This window comes from Vipera berus (assembly GCF_964194415.1).
Source record: "Vipera berus genome assembly, chromosome: 7".
NCBI classification, from domain to species: Eukaryota; Metazoa; Chordata; class Lepidosauria; order Squamata; family Viperidae; genus Vipera; species Vipera berus.
Window position 1 is genome coordinate 40,707,786 of NC_138209.1, and position 17,282 is coordinate 40,725,067.

At 38.2% G+C, this 17,282-nt stretch overlaps 1 protein-coding gene across 1 annotated transcript in view; it reads right to left on the reverse strand.

Annotated features, from left to right (window-relative positions):
* USP53 (ubiquitin specific peptidase 53) overlaps window positions 1–6,800 on the reverse strand; it is a 32,850-nt gene extending 26,050 nt beyond the window's left edge. Inside the window, exon 1 of the mRNA XM_081332243.1 lies at window positions 6,739–6,800. The gene's annotated coding sequence lies outside the window, so the exon portion shown is untranslated. The remainder of the gene's footprint in view (window positions 1–6,738) is intronic.
* Between the last annotated feature and the right edge of the window lie 10,482 nt (window positions 6,801–17,282).

Below are 17,282 nucleotides of genomic sequence, written 5' to 3' on the forward strand. Positions count from 1 at the left end.
ACACAAAATGTAGAAGAGAATGAATAAAAATGATTTTTTTGAAAATGGTTTTAACATGGTATAATTTAGGATTCAGTGAAGTAACTGAACTATATATATATTTACCTATATGCAGTTGTACCAATATTTATTCATAGCATTTGTTTACTGTCTATAAAATGATTAAGAATTGGCTCAGCTTCCTCTTTTCTCTGGATAACGTACTACAAAGATAATTCTGCAACAATGCCTTAATAACGAAGAAATTTAGAAAAAATATGCAGAATACTAAGTATCTTTTTTATAATCAGCAAACTAAAAATGCTGGTCAGCTTTTAGAACTGAATTATGTGAATTGTTCTGATTCAAAGAGGCTTGTAAGTTTACACAAAATCAATAAAAGCAATTTGTAACCTATCTAAACAGAAGAAATTGGGAGAAGACTGTTCCATAACATATAAAGATAATGATGTATTATTATGCTCTCTTATCAAAGCATGCTGCAAAAGAAACAGTAAGAAAATCATAATAATTAAAAATCAGTCCAATGAAATTGCTCAGAATCAAATAGAGACAGATCCAGTCCCAGATACATATTTTGGATAAAAATGTTAATAATGGCAGACAGTGGGAAAAAGGCAAGGCTGTTTGAGTAGCTTAATAGTCAAAAGATAAAGGAAAGCAAGCCATGGGAGAAGTGAGTAAATTGGTCAGCTGTGATAAACGAAAGCACAAGAAAGATGAGAGGAATGAGCAAATGGTCAGTATAGAGCAGGGGTCTTCAAGCTTGGCCCTTTTATGACTTGTGGACCTCATCTCCCAGAATTCCTCAGCCAAGCACACTGGCTGAGGAATTCTGGGAGTTGAAGTCCACAAGTCATAAAAGGGCCAAGTTTGAAGACCCCTAGTATAGAGGATTATAAAGAAGGAATTCAACAATTGTTAAGTAAACATCAGCTTAGACTGGATACATAAGAAGAGTCAAGGAAAAAACTCCAGATTGTCCCACCACCTTGGCTATATTTAGTATAAAACAGGTAGAATGTGTGTGTGTAATATCTTGTAACAATAGAGTTCTAATAGTGCATATCATCTACGAGTATTCTATCTCAAAGGGCTGACAGTCAGGTAGGCTATACTTAATTCAAATTAAGAACTAATGGGAAATGAAGGGAAGGGAGGTTTGTGTGTGCTTATTGCATGTAATTAATTACAAAAGTAATAAAAAAATTTAAGACATTCTAGTAATTAAGTTCTTATTCGGAGAGAATGTATTCTTTTGTTCATAAGTTATATCTTTCATTTTTTAAAATACTGCTGAATTAATTCCTAGAACAAAGTCAGTGATTTAGTCATCTAGTTAGTTACTTGTTAAGAATGCATATGCAAGAAGCTTATTCTTAAATATCAATATTTCAAGTTATTTCAGGATTCAGTTATAATTCCTATGGTAATCTCATAAATATTTTATATTATTATGACTGATGTACAGTCAGAGCAGTGTTTTTCTACATACTATATTAAAACAAAAAACAAAACCTAAATCCTTACCAGGTTCTATTTGGTTCTGCTACGTTTTTTTTAAAAATTAACTGATTCTAAACTGTGGGGTATAGTTTTTTTTTTTAACATCAGCTGATCTAAACAGCAAAGAATTATTTTAGATTGCAAAGAACAGCTATAATTACATCATGATGGTGCTGGAAAAAAGCTTAAGACCTCTTGAGTCTTTGGTTGTATTTTCATCCATTCTTTCATTCCATGGAAGACAAGAAAGAGAAAGAATACCGTAACTCAAGGAATGAAGGAACTAACTACACAAATGAAGTGAGTGGAGAGATTTGGGTCTCCCCAAATTATGATTGAAATTATTCAGATGGTATATTATTGGTATTAAACAGACTATTCCTCAGAAGGCTTGGAAGAAATATTTTGTATCACAGCATGGTAATTTTCATTAGGAAGGCTTGAAAAGTCAAAAGAAAATTTCTCAAATAAGGATCTTGGATAAAGAGCTGTTTACTGTAGAAAGAGAAGGTGTTGAAGTAGAGGTTTCTAAACCATTCAGTAAAAAATACATATACTGTATGATTATTGATACATAAAACTGTCTATACACTTAACGTTTAAAGGTAAATGTTTCCCCATTCCAGTCATGTCTGACTCTAGGGGGCAGTGTTCGTTTCCCAGCCAAAGGATGCAGCTGTTGTCTGAAGATGCTTCAGTGGTCATGTAGCCAGCATGATTATACGCCAAGGTGCACAGAACACTGTTACCTTACCACCAAAGAGATACCTATTTATCTACTTGCATTTGCGTGCTTTCAAATTGCTAGGTTAGCAGATGAGGCAAGAATGGGGCAAGCTTACCCTGTCACACAGTATTTGTGTTTTGAACTACAAATCTTTCAGTTTGAGAAGCCCAGCTTCTCAACCACTAGGCCAGTGTGTCCCCCTACACTAATGTTTACAATATGAGAAATATGATGACTTTAGGTTTTGCTATAGAACATAAAATATAATAATTGAAACTTGGCAGAATGCTTTTCATGACTAGATTAGAGCAACAAAAAGACACAGTTTGTTCAGAAGAAACAGAAACAATAGAAATAGAGAAGGAATTACACTATATGTTAAAAAATATCTTGGGAGTTAAAAATAAACTTAATAAAACTGTAAAATCATCTGAATGATATAAAAAGTACTGTTGGTATCTACTATTACTTGTCAACAAGATATAGTTGAAATCTTCATAATGCAAATTGTAGACCTTTCAAACAAACAAAACTGTACGTATAAGAAGCTTTAACTACCCTATCATCTGTTGGAAGACTAAGTATCAGCTCACTGCTTCTAGGAATTTGTGAAATTTGTTTCTGATAACTTTTTCCTTCAGAGGGAGGAAGGCACAAGAGAATCAGCTAGCCTTAACATGATACTAAGAAATACTTAATTAAGTATAAATGCATGAGCAAAAGTGTATCTTATACATCAAGAAAGCAGTTTTTAATAAACTCAGAGCATTGCTAAGTAGGGGACTTTGACAAAAGAAACTAATGGAAATCAGGCTTAAGAGATACTAAAACTTTAACTGCAAACAATATGGAAAAAGTGAAGATTAGCAGAAACAGATAAACACTGAGAATGTTTTAAAAATATGAAACAAAAAGATCATAGGAAACAAATACAATGATAGGTCAACAAGAAAAAATAGGTAACCTGGAATTTCCTGGTCCTGGAGCCTCTACTTTTCAGTATTTTCATGGAGTTATATGAAGACTTAAAAGGAAGCTTATGAGATTTGGAAATGATATAACACGGAATGGGATACAGTATTTAATAATGTAGAAGACAGAAATAAACTTCAAAATTATCTTGATGAGCTATCAGCTGAAAGTAATAGTGATGTCTGATAGGGACAAATGCAGAAGTTTAAAAAACAAAACTCAAAATATAGAATACTTCTCCTTCATTGATAGAATACTTAACCTGACAGCAGTGAAAAAGATATTGAATAATAGTTGAGTGCACACTGTTACATGAGTATGAGCTAGCTGCTAGCAGAATGACATGCTAGAAAAAAAGCAATTGTGGTATGAAGCTACATTAGCAGAAGTATAATTTCCAAATCAGACATTTTTTCTCCTTTGGTCAGACTTGGTTGCAGTTATGAACATCATCTTCTAAGAAGTGTTCAGAAAAAATGGAACTGATTCAGAGAAGTGGGGAAAGAGGATGTTCAGGGCACGACCCAAAAAATCTTATTAAGAGAGACTGAAGAGGTGAGTATACTTAGCCTTCAGAAAATGAGTGAAGACATTACAGCACATTTACAGACACTACAGCACAGCTGTAAACAGGAGCAGAACAATGTAGAAAGGCTATTGCCTATACCAGGGGTAGGCAACCTTGGCTGGCTAAGGAATTCTGGGAGTTGAAGTCCACGAGTCATAAAAGAGCCAAGGTTGCCTACCCCTGGCCTATACCCTTTTACTGTTTGACTTCCAGGAAACACTTGATAATTATGTTTGAAAACAGCATGCCAATAAAGAACCCTTTCTATGATTAATGTAACTTTTATGTTCCTAGATAGTATTAACAAGCCATTTGAGCAAGCCATCCCTAATGTAATCTCTGCCATGTCAATCATTATTCCATTATCAATAATAAAAGCAGTCCTAATGGAGGCATCCCATTCTGGAGATGGCTAATAGAAAAGGAAAAGATCCCACCTCTACTGTTTACACATTAGTATTTTTAATCCATTTTGTTGTTAATTTTAATATGTTTTCAACTTTTAATTGTTTTATACTGTTATTTATGGCATTTTAAACCATCCAGAGTCATTTGATAGTAAGATGGGCAGTATATAAATTTAATAAATATTGAGAGCAATTATCTTGTCTGGTATGAAATGTATCAGCACTATCATAACAATTTCCACTAAAAGAACAATGAAATAATATTCAACTCATGTTTACTTTTTCAATCTGGTTTTAAATTTTATGTCCTGCCCTTTGGCTATCTTCAATCAATATTTTAATTGCTACATTGTAGTAAAATATCTATAATCATTCATTATTATATTCATTATTTTAAGAAAAGTCTTGGTTATTTTACTATCATTTTGAAAGTGCATTTTTATTTCAAGATTTTTTTAGATGCACATGAAACACTGATGCTGTGAAAGCACGCGCACACACGCACACACACACACACGATTTTGCAGATAAATCTTAATGTTCTCCAAATAAAGAGAATGAAAATGAGCACTTTTGTTTACTGCTAAAATAATGTGTATCTGTACATTATACAGCATATGAATGTATTCAATAAGGGATTATGCATCCATTTTTCAAATAATAATTTAATTTAACCCCCCAAAAAGACTCCAATTTCAACTCACATGTTTCTAGTGGAAACTGATCCATAACTGAGAAGCAGCTGAATAGTTTTATTTAATAACTTGTATTTTTTAATAATTGGATAGAGAAGGTTATAAGAATGGAAACAAGCACAGATAACCTATGTGTTAAATTTAAATTTACAATGTGGCAACCCTACATCAAACACAAATTTCATCAGGCATCAACATAATTAGCAAATAACAATCTCAGCTAACTATTCTTAAGAGAAAAATGTATTTTGTTAAAATATTTCTAACATATAATGAAATTAAAACATGTATGTTAATTAAATTTTTGTTAAGTTCTAGGCTTGGAAATATATTCATAGTTCTAAAATTACTAAAACATGTTTAAACTTCATTAAAGTCTGTTCCTGACTCCTATGTTATAAGCAACAGCATTTTAAGAATTTGATATCTGACACATCTATGCCTACTTGTACTAATATGTACCATTTTCAAGAAATACAAAGAACAGGTTTCATACACTTTCCTTGAACCTGAATATAGACATCTATGGTTAAAACGCAACCCAGTTATATAACTTTCCAAAATTATCATTCATTTTGAAATTGAATCTTTTTATCCCTTCAGTGTGAATATTGATAGATACCCCAATTAGTCTTTATACAAACCAAGTTTATTATTTTTCACTGCACATCCAATTTCAAAAGTGCCCAAGTGTCCATCCAACCTGAAAACTTTCATAGGCTTAACTTGTCTCGACTATTCTAATCTACAGGATATCTGCTTTGGCTTAAAGCTCTGCAAATACAAGCGAATCACAAATAATAGAACACCCGATCGTTTTAACAATCCTACATTTGACGGACCTCAATTCTTACTGTAAATAAATTAAAAAAAAAAAACTAGACCTTCCGGTACTTTCCCTCCTCTTTTTCCCTACTGAGTTAGCCAGCCACTTGGAACTGCGGAGGGTTGGAGATGGGCTTTGGGAGGGATACTCCTGTGCTGTTATTCCTCAGTCTACACCAGGGGTCGGCAACCTTGGCTCTTTTATGACTCGCGGACTTCAACTCCCAGAATTCCCGAGCCAGCATAGCTGGCTCGGGAATTCTGGGAGTTGAAGTCCGCAAGTCATAAAAGAGCCAAGGTTGCCGACCCCTGGTCTACACACTTACAAAAGCCTCCAGGTTAAAGAGCAAGGAGGCAGAGGGGGAGGGAGGAGTGTCATTTTCCACGTTGCTAAGAGTTAACACACTAATTGTGGAGCCTTACGGAAGAAGCCGCGCACGTAGGTAAACAAGAAGGAGCAGAGTTAATGAAGGCAGCTGGACGGCGCAGCAACCAGAACCGAGAAGGGCGGAGGTTTGTAAACCAAAGGAAAGGCTTTTTAGTTGCCGTTCCTCTTTTCCTAGCAGACTCAGCAAGGGATGCCCTACTAAAAGATAGGAAGCCGACTCTCTTGGCTCGACCCTCGTCATTCACCCAGCTTGCCCAAGCACCCCGCGGACGCTTCCAGGAGGCTGCGTCCAAGCGAGCCAGAAGGAAAAGGAAGGAAAAGCCGCCGCACCTACACCGGGCACCCTCGACTCTTTCCCACCCCGCCCACCGGAGGTTTCCCCACCTTGCCGCCCCAAGGAAAGCCTTTTAGCTCCGGGTCGGTGTGAGCACGACCCGAGGCCCTTTCTCCTTCCCTCGCTCCCACTTGGCGACTCAGAGGGAGCAGGAGCAGCAGCAGCGCCGGGGCCCTCTGGGCTGGCCGGGCTCTGCCCTTCTCGCTTTTCGTCTGGGCGTCAGAAGAAGCCGCCCGAGTCTCGCGGGGCAATAGAACTTAGCCGGGTCGCCTGGAGATAAACGCTCAATCCCTGCTTTTCCCCGCGGAGGGCTTACCTCCGGCCGCCTCGACGACCGCTCTTCCCCATCCCGACCGCGACTCCTGCCGACGATCCGGCTGCGCCTGAAGCGACCGAGCTCCTTCCCCCGCCCCCATCGCCCTGCTCCCGCCCCCCTCGACTCTCAGTTAACTTTCTTCCTCCTGCCTCCAGCCAAGCACGCGCGGCCGCCGCTGGGAAGGGGCGGGGCGGAGAAACCACCGTCCCGGAGCGCTCGGAAGGCGGGCGGGCGTGCGTGCGTGCGTGCGTGCGCGCGCGCTGGTGGGGGGGGGAGCGGAGGAGCAGCTGGCGGGAGGGGTCAGGCCTCCTTCAGACGCCAGCGAGAGGCCGGCTTCCGATTGGAGGGAGAGGAAAACCACGAAGAAGGTACGCGGGAAGCGATTGGAAGTGCGGGGTTGGGAGGACGCTGCCGGAAGAGCCAATTCGGATCTCTTGACACCTGCCCCCCCTCCCCCCGACTTCTCTGTCTCGCCCGGCGGGGAATTGCGGAAGTGGACGCTGGGCGGCTAGGCTAGGTCGGTGCGCTAGGTTGGTTTGCGTGTTGGAAGGAGAACAGGCAAGATGGGGAGAATGAGATTGGGAATGTGTTCGTATATGAATGTGGTTGCTCTGCTTAAAATTGGTTTACCGAATGACTCAACAAGGGTTTAGATTCCCGTAGTGTGCCTAAGCATCATGATTTATACACAACCCACAACCTGGGATAATGCAACATGCAAGCCCATGAACAAGCAAACTTCTGGTTGGCTTTGGTGATGCATAAGCTTAACCTAAACTATCTTTTCCTTCCGTCCCGGATTTAGATGTATGCTTGTAGGCTATCTGCACAATGTGCTTAATGGAGCTGGAAAGCATTAAAAACAGATGCTTCACTGATGCTAACGTATTTTGTGAAGTTTTTTTTATTTTTTTATTTTTTTTTATTCCCATTTATATCCCGCCCTTCTCCGAAGACTCAGGGCGGCTTACAATTTAAAGCACAAATCAATGTGCTTAGCAATAAGTATCTTAAAACATTAAAATAGGCAACTCCTGGCTGATTGTTGATATACCCAGAAAAAACTTTCATGGGAATCTCTAGTGAAAGACCTTTAGAATTCACTTCATGAATTTCCAAACCATGTAACTGCTTTAATGTTTTGAGCACAGGTATTTTGCTTCTGTTGACTTGCTTTGCATGGGGCTAGTTATGTCTTATTCAAGTCAGTTTTGGCACATCACAAATTGTACAGCCTGGATTCACACAGGTTAGCTAGTTTGGCTTCAATGTGTTGTTTAAATACATAAAATTGGAGGGGGGGTTTGGGGGGAAGAACAGTTATCCACTAGACAACTACTACTTGCTGTCATTTTTTGTAATTGAGCCAAAAATGAGTATGTAAATAAAGCTAATAGTTTTCCTTTACGTTTCACAAGGTTTTGCTCTAGCACAGTGGTGGCGAACCTATGGCACGGGTGCCAGAGGTGGCACTCAGAGCCCTCTTTGTGGGCACGCACGCCATTGCCCCAGACCCGCCTCCCCCATGGCCCCCTCCTCACCAGCAGCCTCCCCCGGAGGAGAGTTGCCCCCGAGCGCAGCCCACGTGGAGCAGCACAGCCAAGGAAGGACATGGCAGCCGAGCAGTGGGGACAAGACTTTGCCCTTGTACCCATTGCACCAGCTGTTGCTGCAGGGCGCGGGCAGAGGGGGTGGCTGCCATGGCGCTGCTGGGCCGCATGGCTGATCCGCGGTGGGCTGTGGAGGCGGTGGGTGGCTCCACAGGCAGGTGGAGTGGCAGTTTTTGGGCACTCGGTCTCTAAAAGGTTCGCCATCACTGCTCTAGCATTTCCACCATTTCCTATACTTAGGAAGCTTCAGCAGAACCATTCCATTTGGAACAGTGTTGGAGAAGTCAATAAATATCAATTTTTATTTCACTGTTACAAAATAACAGGAGCTGTCTTTCACTAGTCAGAGAATCTGAGTCCATGTATCATCAAGGTGAACTACAGCGCCTTCTCTATGGGCACTCCGGCGCTATGGAACCAACTGCCGGTTGAGCTCTGGATGGCACTGGACCTTCGCTCCTTCCGGCGCGGTCTGAAGACCCACTTATTTGAATTATCTGGTCTGGCCTGATGGGGAACGTTAGGGTTTTTTAATGGGTTTTTTATTGCTATTGTAATTTTTAATTGGGCATTTGTTTAATTCCTTTTTAATTTTTGTATTGTTATTTATATATGCCCTGTTAACCGCCCTGAGTCCTTCGGGAGAAGGGCGGTATACAAATTTAATAAAAGTAAAGTAAAGTAAAGTAGCTAAATGTATGGCTGGAATTCAGAACAAGTGCCAGTTTAAAATTGCAGTTATGATGGCCTTGTCAGCTGGTACAAGATGGGGACAGGAGCCCCACATTGTTTCCAAAAGTGGACCTGTACATTATGGTGGGGGATAGAACACATGGCCTTCACTATTGTTTTCTGGGAAGTATTTGGATTTGGTTCTGCCCTCTTCTCCACCATTAGGTGATACAAATACATATCTGCAGCAGCATTAGAAATTAGCTGTTTCCCTGAAAGATACAGCAGACAGAATGTGAGTCATAACTATGCCATCCAAAATGCTGAGATGGATGCTGCTCCTCCTGGTGCTACATTATCCGTTGCTTGTTAGTGAGTAAGTTCTGGAGGCAGTTGATAATCCTTTCTCTTTGGACAGTGAAATAATTTGATCCTCGTGGAAGGCTCATTTTCCTGTGTGCCTCAATGCTAGTCTTTTCTTTTTCAAAACGTGGAATAAAACTCAGGAAACTTGCTGTTCTCATTTGTAAATACAGGCTCAAGTCTAGATGTGTGTACTCGTGAAGTAAATACAGATTTCATCATGGAAATTTGATGAACATTCCAATGGCTCCGTAAATGAATCTGAGATTTTAAAAATTTAAGCCACTGTGAAGAAAACAAAAGACTGGCTTAGCAGTCTAGACCTCAGGCAGGAAGAACTGTGGAAAGAATGCCGAATTGGAAAAAGGCCAAGGAGATAAGTCAAGATACAGAGAGCCCAGATGTACACTGTGTTATAGTAGAAGAAACAGTATCCATGTAGTTATGGAACAGAACCCTGAAGAAAGGCATGTGTAGAAGATAGCAGCCATTTGGAACAAGGCACATAAATAAATAAGGTATTTAAATGTGGGATATCTAAAAAAGGAAAATAGAGGAAGCTCATAATGCTGAAGGCCATATTTAACCTATGACTTGGCATGCCATGGTGTCCATTCCAAAAAATGGGGAAGACAAAAGATGCAAGCGGGGCACATACTATAATTAGTTTTACATCCAATGTAAAGATAATTACTGCTTGTATAATTGTGGATTACTCCCTATGTGTTTAATATCTGTAAATACATAATTAAATATAAACTTTATGGTTGCACTATAGAGACAACAGTATTTTCCCCACATTGCACTTTAAAGTTTGTAGTTAAATGGCAACTTCTGGAGGGAGATTTTTGCCTCTGCCCTCATAATGGGTGTCAAACTGCCAGCCCGCGGGCCAGATGCAACATAGCGAAACCACACCCACCCCATTGCCGGCAATGGCAAAAAAGTCACGATACGTCATGACGCGTCACCTGACATTGCAAGTTTGACACTCCTCTAATTCGATTGGTCAAAGCTTTATGAACTCTATGGTAAAATGTTTGGGCCCTTCTCTTGCATCTTTCCCCACATTCCAATAGTTAGCCCTCAGCTTATAACCATTCATTAAGCAACCATTCAAAGTTATAACAGCCCTGAAACATTTACAGTCAGTCCTCATACTTATAACTGTTGCAGCATTCGCATAATCAAGTGATCAAAATTTTATTTCTTGGCAATTGGCCTGTATTTATGACAGTTGCAGTGTCCCAGGATCATATGATTGCTATTGCAACCTCACCAGCTGGCTTCTGATGAACTAAGTCAATTGGAGAAGCTGGATTGCTTAGTGACCATGTGATTCACATATCTGTAGTAATTTGCTTAATCAATGTGGCAAAAAAGGTCGCAAAATCAGGTATGATTCACTTAACAACTGCCTTGCTTAGCAAGGAAGTTCTGGCCCCTATTGTTATTTTAAGTTAAGGACTATCTATATTCAGTATTTCAAGCTTGCTGAAATAATAGAAATAATTGGAGTATATCAGTAAAATTATTGTGGTGATGCAAGAAATGAAGAGGATTAATTTAAGTTAGGAACACAGATTTGCAATACTGTGCATTGTTACATCATGCGGTAAGATCTTACATTTTAAATTGTGGAGGAATTAAAATTCTTTGAATTAGAAAGTAGGGTTGCTAAGCACTTTCTTGTTTTGTCTCCACCCTTGTTCCTATTTTGCATGTTGTTCTAGCTCATTGATAGAACAAATTTTAAAAAATTGTTACTTTTTCATTCCTAGAAATTATGTTTATATGTTTAGTATTAATATATTGCTTTGTTATTAAGGAGGCATGACACACGGTGAGCTTGTCAGCTGGAAAGCTGAGAGTTCAGGTTCAAGACCTGAGCATCATGCAGTGGGGTGAGCTCCTGTTACTTGCTCCAGCTCCTCCAAACCTAGCAATTTGAAAGCATGCAAATGCGAGTAGATAAATAGTTATCGCTTCAGTAGGAAGACAACAGTCCTCTGTGAACGTATACCATAGTTCTGCTGGCCACATAGCCATGGAAGCGTCTTTGGACAACACTGGCTCCCTCGGCTAAGAAACAGAGAAGAGCACTTTCATAGAGTTGGACACGACTGGACAAGGGAAACCTTTATCTTTTTAATTCTAATTATTGTACAGTTAGTCCTTAAATTATGACCGTAACAGAGGCTGGCAATTATAGTCAAGTCATGACAGTCATAAATTGGGTTATGATGTGATCAGACCCATTTTTGGGACCTTTTTTGTGGCAGCTAAGCAAAAGCAGTAGAGTGAACACCATGGTCATTACATGAATCCATTGTTTTGTTATGGGTCTGCTTTTGCCAGAAGCTGCAAAATAAACACCCATTTCAAAAAAATCATTGTAAATTGCAGTCACATGACTGCAGAGTCCTGTAAATGGTCAGATATGCAGGCCACTTGCTGAGCAGGCAAAATGCAGTCATCTGACCGTGGAAGGATGATGTCAAAACCTGGTTGTAAGACATTTGAGGTGTCTGTCATAACTTTGAATTATTACTAAGTAACCAGTAATAAGTCGAGGACTGTACATGGTCCTCCACTGTTATATTGACCTCATATTAACAGATAGCTTAGTAGAGTGAGGGACTAAAGTTATTAAGGTGTACATGTTTGAGTGGGATTTGAATCTTTATCTCTACAGTTTTAGTTCTCAAATTTTGCTTACACCAATGGAGCTTTGCATGCCAGTGCAAGCGCCCTCCGCTTGCACAAGTGGATCTTCACGTGTGAGTGCAAGTGTTCTCCACTCATGAGTGGATCTTCGTCCACTAGCGCATGCATCCTCTACTCATGCCAGTGGAACTTCAGATGTGAGTGCAAGTGCCCTCCACTCTCTTCATGCAGGTGTGTGCTTGTCTGCCACTCATGAGAGTGGAACTTCACATGTACGCATTTGCCCATCTCTCCTGTGGCTCAGTTTCGAACAGCCCATGGCCTGGTGGTAGTGGCCTGTGGCATGGAAGGTTGCCATAGAAAATCACTCTGTTCTTAGTAAACCAACTCTTCAAAAATAAAACTTTGATCTGATTCTCGCATCTTATTTTGTATTCAAAGCTTAGCTAATTTATTTAAATGAAATAGGACATTGCTTTAAAGAAATCATGATCAATACTGAAGTCAAGCACATAAAGGAGTGTGTGACATGGAGTATATGTACACCAATCCTTGAGTGAATCGCAGATAGCATATCGGGTCAAAGTCTTCATCTGGATGAGGGACTTGGGTTGCCACCAATGAAAATACCTGAGCTACGCTGTTTTGTTTTAGCAGCTTTTTTCTCCATAAGGATGAGGGGGGGCGGAAATGTGAAGAATGTAAGAATTACAAAGAGGAGATGAGACTTGCAGTCCATGTAAAATTTTGTACATGAATTTAGATAATTGAAACAAGAAAACACCCTGCTGGAGAGTCAATATGAGGTTTAAATAAATTGTTGCTGTGAGGTAACAATTTTATTAACTCATATTACCTAATAATTGTATATGTTTGCAGTTAATTTCAGCTGCACTAACTTATGATATTAAGACTACTATTTGGCAGGTACTCCTAACATTAATCAATAATTGTTTTTTCATTCTTTTCTGATGTAAACTTTTAAGATTTTTTTTTACTTTATTGGGAATATTACTCTTTCTGTAAGTTCACCTTGCTCTGTGTCTTTAACAGTAATAGTTATGCACTTGTATGGGACCAGTTTCAGTTTGGCACATATTTAATATTTAATGTAACCATGTTTAGTGGTTACAATGGACTTTTAATATCTTTTAAAATTAGAATAATGATTTATCAAGATATAATTTTATCTAAACATTAAACAGGAAAAGCAACTTAAATAGTCCTATGCTATAAATACCACTATGCTATAATTTATTGTGGAATGGTATTATACAGCTGTAGATTACATAATCCTATAGCAGAGATTTTAGCAACAAGATGAGTGGTGATCAGAAAGCAATTTTTAAATCATTGAAAAATTACATTCCATTGTAATGTTACAGTTCTATAGCATGCACACATTCTCAAAGTGTGTTGGTATGTTTGTATACTAATACACACACACACTGTATGTCATAGTCCTCCTTTTTTACGATCCTGTAGTTCTTTAATTCGAGGTAGAGTCGAGGCAACTACTAGATGAAACTGAGCATTTCCTGACACCATGCGGAGTTTGCAACAGATATTTTTTCTTTGCGCCCTGGGAGAGAAATATTGGCTGCTACCTAGGATTGAATTCTCAACCTTATGAGGGGGGAGGGGCAAGCGTTTTCACCACTAGGCCACTACGCTGCTCTCTCTATATATCATACTAAAACATTCAAAACTTTAATACGTTGGATCATAAATGATGACAAATTATACAAATTATAATAGATGACCACTGAATAGTGTTACTTTTTAATTTCTACTATATATCCTTTATTTAAAAAGACAGAAGAATAGAGTTTATCTGTCTGTATGCGTTTGTGTGGTATTTTATAAAGCATTACAGTGAATTAACAAATCATGGCAATTTCAGTCAATTGACTAATACAGAAAAAATTACCTTAAGCACAAAATTCTTATTTAAAATAGGGATGTCACACCAGAAGTTCTATTAATCATGGCTGTTTTAGGGATAAATCTCAAAATATCTTCTACAGAGAGGGGGCTCCTATTCAGTCAAACTTTCTGTTATGTACAGTTTGAGATTTTAAAAGCATTTTTAATAAAGAAAAACCTGGAAATATGCATATCATAGTTTGAAATACTTATTTTTGGGAGGAATATTCACATCTTTTTCTCAATTCCAATATCTGACTTTTAGTTTTAGCAACTTTGAAATAAATTTATGTGTGGAATGGGAAAACATCTTTATTTCATTAACCAAACACCAAGATGAGTAGAAGAAATAGTTACATAGAAATAAGTGGGACATGAGCACAATGTCCATAGGATTACTGAAATTATAAATAGTGCAATGAAAAATTTATTCAATGTACAACACTGCAGGTAATATTATTGAACAACATTTTATAAACACAGCAAAATAATGAAGTTACCTTCTTTATCCACCTGTTGAAGATTATATAGAGATGCTTTTGGAAAGTATTATTAGTTGTTATGCAGAAAATATAATATTTTGTTTTAGGAAATATATCACCAAATTTGTCTGCAGGCATGTAAGTAAGATCCTTTCATTACACATATTTCAATTTTCAGAACTTATGTCTGAAAAAAATAGACTTGTGAACTTTAACAGTGAGGTCTCCACTCAAGATGTACACTCCATTGAGATCAATAGAATACATTCTCAGATAAGCATTTGGATTATCTATATAAGTTACATTAAGTATTCAAGATTGAAAATATTTTTAAAGATTGTGTATTAGTCATTTTATCACACTTATAAAGTTATTTAACTTTCATCATTCGGCTTCATAACTAAAGAGATCTTGCCTTCTCATAAAATGTTTATTAAACTTGATGGCAAGCTTTATATTCAAATTTTCTATAATCTATCATTTGCAAAAATAATAAGCATATTTAATGGTATCCTTTATAAAGAATCTTAGATAAGTCTGCTAAAAGTTATTGTATTAGAATTGCTGTCTAATGAATATGCACATGATTGTATCTTCACTATTTTACAAAGTGAATCTCATTTAAATGCTTGAAAATCACCCTTCCCCACCCACTCTGTCCTGTAAATTTGAATTCATACATTGCACTAAGCCAATAACATTAAACTTGATTTTGGCTTAGTGCAAAATGTTATTGTAGTGATATTGGTTTGTAATCAAGGACTTGTGGCTTAAAGTTCTATACACCCCAGTCAGTTATGGCTTATTTTAAAAATCAATTGCTGGAGTCACACTGGTATGCTGAAAAACCACAATACTGTAATGTGGTGAATATATAAATGTCTGTTTAACAAACCAGAAAGACAGAGTGTTTGTGGATTAGTCAAAGAAATCCTCAATATCTCAGAAATACTTCTTTAGAGCTGAATATCTGGCAAAATACTATACAAAAAAAGTGATTTATATGAAATACTAACAAGAGGGAAACAGAAATTTGGATGATAGAAGTAAAGACCTTGTATAGCTTGATCTACAAGGAACAGAATGACTTATTCCCTACAGAAGGGATCAAAAACATAGATGGAAACCACTAGAGTAGCTCTATTGATGCCCTGACAATCAGGTGTTGTTATGAGATGATAATGAGTGCTTGCCAAAAGTAGGCAGCCACAGGACAGCTTCCCATGGAATATAAGGATATTGAAGAAGTTGTCCTAATCTGAGTGCTCTGTTCCTCTCTTCCCACTCTATGAAATGTTTCATTCTCTAAATGAAAAACTTTTTAAATGAAGCCTGTTGCATTTCTCAGGACTAATCAAAGTAGTTTTACTTCTTATCCAAAGATATTAGGTTTAATTTTTTATGATGTTGATTCCATGTCTTAAACCATGACAAATACTAGCAGTTGAAATGAACTTAGTGAGAAAATATGCAATCAGTGTTATATTCTTTCCCTTTCAAAGAGTTCTCATTTGACATGCTCTGTTTCACACATTAGTATCAAATGATGCCTGTCTTAAAATCTTTTCCCACTGCTGTTGAATACTATTCGCCCATCCCTAATTTGGGAGAAAATAACAACAAATTCTCCACTCAGGTTGTTGATGTTTATCTTGCTCCCCTGCAAGTCACTGCAATCGCCTGACTTTGTTCCAAGATAATATATGACAAAGTTAATAGATGTATATGCCTTGAGGCTACCCTTTGATAGTATCAGAATAAGGAAGAAAACAATATTTTAACAGTACATCTAACATTGATTCAAGCTTGCCTCAGTGGAGTGGGGAATGAGATGAATGTGTTGTCCAACAGACTTGACATTAAAAGGAGATTCCCAGGTCATGTTTGTAGTGAGGTTAGGTTCAAGAAGGAGATTGCCTTTATATAAGCAGTTTATGAAACAAAGCTCATGTCAGAAATACATTTAATGAAATAATATATGCAACATACTATAATACGTCATCTCTATTATATTAAAATGTTAGTGACTGATTTCTGTGGATAAATGAATGTACACAAAACAGCAAAACTGGTTGTGAAAAATTTGCTTAATTCTGTCTATCTTACATTTGATGCATTTTATAGTGTGGTTAGGTTCATGAAGGAGATTGCCTTTAGATAAACAGATGGACATTTCTTGTATAAATCTACAGTCATACAAGACATAATGGGTCCCTACCATGAACAACTGCAAAAATTCATAGGAGTCATGCAACATGTGATCATAACATTTGAAAACATCTTAAACAATACATGACATCGTGTCTTACATATATTTTCAGAATTGAAATTAGGTGCATAAATATGTAGAACTACTTAAGATCAGTTTAATACAGGTAGTCCTTGAATTATGACTGTAATGGAGCCTGCCCATTACAGTCATGAATCGTGACAGTTGATAAGCAAGGTGTCCATGTGATTGTCTCATTTAACAATCTCAATCCCTGTTCTCACCATTGTGGTTGTCAACCATTATGGTTCAAATGAACCATGGGGTGCCTCAGTGATGGAGGAGGAAGCCTTGGGAGTCCCAGTGCAGTTCCAGGCCTACATTACAGCCCTTCCTGAGTTCACACATGGCCTGCTTCCTGCCTCCCCAGGTCTCCCCCACCTCTGTGGTACCCTGTGCTCTGCTTCCCACACTGCTAGGATGCCACAGGCCTTGGGAACTGCATAGGGAGGCTGACTGGGGAAGAGCTAGTGCTCCTTCCCAAACACGATTGTCCCTCGGCCCCCCTATACAGTACTGAGACTTCATTTGCCATTCCAGAAGTGGGCGCCATTC